Below are 2579 nucleotides of genomic sequence, written 5' to 3' on the forward strand. Positions count from 1 at the left end.
GATACAGGAGATAGAGCTCAAACCACGCTGGATACAGGAGGTGGGGCTCAAACCACGCTGGATACAGGAGGTGGAGCTCAAACCACGCTGGATACAGGAGGTGGAGCTCAAACGTTAGCGTTTGGCCTGAGAGCAGCAGTGCTTTGAGGACAATGATGTCATTTAGGGCATAACTATCAGGGACCTCCACAAATGGAGCTCCAATTGTTGCCTTCAGACGCAGGGACCTCTCATGCCTAGATTGCCCCTTTAGAGTTATCCATTCCTGAGGCACAAGACCCAGGCTTTTAGAAGCTCCGTTCCTTGCCCATCCCCAGGAGGGACAGACTACACCCCTAAATGCTGAGAATGCTTCTAGCAGCTAAAGGAATATACCTTCCTCCCCCTTAAATGGGATGGGGGTATGATGGACCTATGCTTGACTCTAGTTCTGTAAACCATTGGGGATTTATGTGTCTGACCAGTTGTTACTAGTGTCAGGGCATGCCGCAAAATGAATACTGCCAGCTGATTTGGAACATTCTATCCCCAAAATCGGTCATCAGTGTATTCGTGGAGGTATAGTAGTCACACTCCAGCACTATTTTATGGGATCCCTAAACTACTGTTTTCTCCAAAGAAATGTAGCTAAACTCCCTCATCTAAAGATGAAAACAAGTAAATGTCTTATTACAGTTAAAATAAAACAATGGATTATTTCCCAAAACAGAAGATAACAACTAGTAAAATGATGACTTGCGATTCCCTCTTATGTCCATACTGTTTTATTTTATCTAGAGAAACAGTTTCACTCTTATGTTTTGTTATTAGATATACATTCCATGACATAACCCAGGTGAGAACAGGGCCCTTGAAGACCCATGGATCATAGTCTACAGTTATTAGCCAGAACATTTTGTGAAGCAAATATGGTAAGCCTGTGACACAGGCTGAAGCTGTTCAGGGAAATAAAAAGTTCAAGGCCTACCTTGACAACTTAGCAAGACCCTGTCTCAAAAAGTTTTTAAAGAAAAAGCTGAGGATACAGACAAGTGATGGAGTGCTTGCCTAGCTTGTCCAGGGCCTTAGGTTTGGTCTCTCTTACTAAAAAATAGGATATAGGTAGATAGATAGATGATAGATAGAATATATATACATATATATATATATATATATATATATATTTGATAAAAAATTAGCACAAATAGTGCTCACTTCAGTAGAACATATACTAAAATTGGAACGATACAGAGAAGATTAGCATGGCACCTGAAAAATGATGACATGCAAATTTGTGAAGCATTCCCTATTTTTTTAGTCATCAGGGAAATGAAAATCAAAATGACTCTGAGATTCCCATCTTATACCTGTCAGAATGACTAAGTTAAAAAACTCAGGTAACAGCACATGCTGGCGAGGATGTGGAGAAAGGGAACCACTCCTCCATTGGTGGTGGGAGTGCAAACTTGTATAACCACTTTGGAAATCAATCTGGAGCTTTTTCAGAAAATTGGAAATAGCCTTACCTCAAGACCTAGCTATACCACTACTGAGCATATACCCAAAAGATGTTCCACCACGCAACAAGGACACTTGCTTAGCCTATGTTCATAGCAGCTTTACCCATAATAGCCAGAATCTGGCAACAACTTAGATGTCCCTCAACCGAAGAATGGATAAAGAAACTGTGGCACATCTACACAATGGGATACTGCTCAGTCATTTAAAATAAGGAAATCTTAAAAAATTTCAGGCAAATGGATGGAACCAGTGAGGCAACCCAGACCCAGAAAGACACATATGGTGTGTACTCACTTATAGGTGGATTTTAGCCATATAGTACAGAATAAACATACCACAACTCACAAACCCAAAGAAGATAAATAACAAATAGGATCCAAGGGGGCCTCACCCGGAAGGGGAATAGCAGCTGAATTGGTTGAAGAGAGGGAGCAAGTAGGAGAGAGAGCATGGAAAGAAATGAAGATGGGGATCAGACCTGGGAAGAGTAGGGGAGGGAGTGCAGAGGCCCTGCAGAGAAAAGAGAGCCATGGATGGGGGCATCTCTGTGTCAAGCTGGAGACCTAAGTCAGAATAGCCCTCTGGGAGGATGTGGGGGACTCTAGCTGAGACTCCTAGTATCAGGGGTTATGGAGATTGAAGAGGACACCCTTTAACTAGACAGGACTCTGAATGGAGGAAGGAAACCACCAACCAACACACCCACAGAAACTTTGGCCCAAATTCTATTCTGCCTACAAGATGTGCAGGGATAAAGTTAGAACAGAGATTGAGAGACTGTCCAACCAAAGCCTGGCCACAATTCAGAGCCACACCAAGGGAGAAACCCCAATTCCTGACACTGTTAACGATACTCTGCTACGCTTGCAGACAGGAGTCCAGCAGAGTTGTCTTCTGAGAGGCTCCACTGAGCAGCATGTCTAAACAGATGTTGAGACTCACAGCCCAACTTTGGGCAAAACGTAGGGAGGCTTGTGGACAAGTGGGAGGAAGGACAGAAGGCCCTGGGGGCGGGGAGACAGGAGCCCCACAAGAAGACCAACAGAACCAACCAACCAGGGCTCAGAGGGGTTTGCAAA

The 2579-nt window shown here is 43.7% G+C and overlaps 1 non-coding gene across 1 annotated transcript; it reads left to right on the top strand.

The window, feature by feature from the left end:
• Positions 1-1186: 1186 nt before the first annotated feature.
• On the top strand, positions 1187-1293 carry LOC127191262 (U6 spliceosomal RNA). Its single transcript, XR_007830876.1, has one exon. It is a non-coding gene; the product is annotated as a U6 spliceosomal RNA (small nuclear RNA).
• The last annotated feature ends 1286 nt before the right edge of the window (positions 1294-2579 follow it).

Source organism: Acomys russatus, chromosome 6 (assembly GCF_903995435.1).
Source record: "Acomys russatus chromosome 6, mAcoRus1.1, whole genome shotgun sequence".
In the NCBI taxonomy this organism is placed as follows: Eukaryota; Metazoa; Chordata; class Mammalia; order Rodentia; family Muridae; genus Acomys; species Acomys russatus.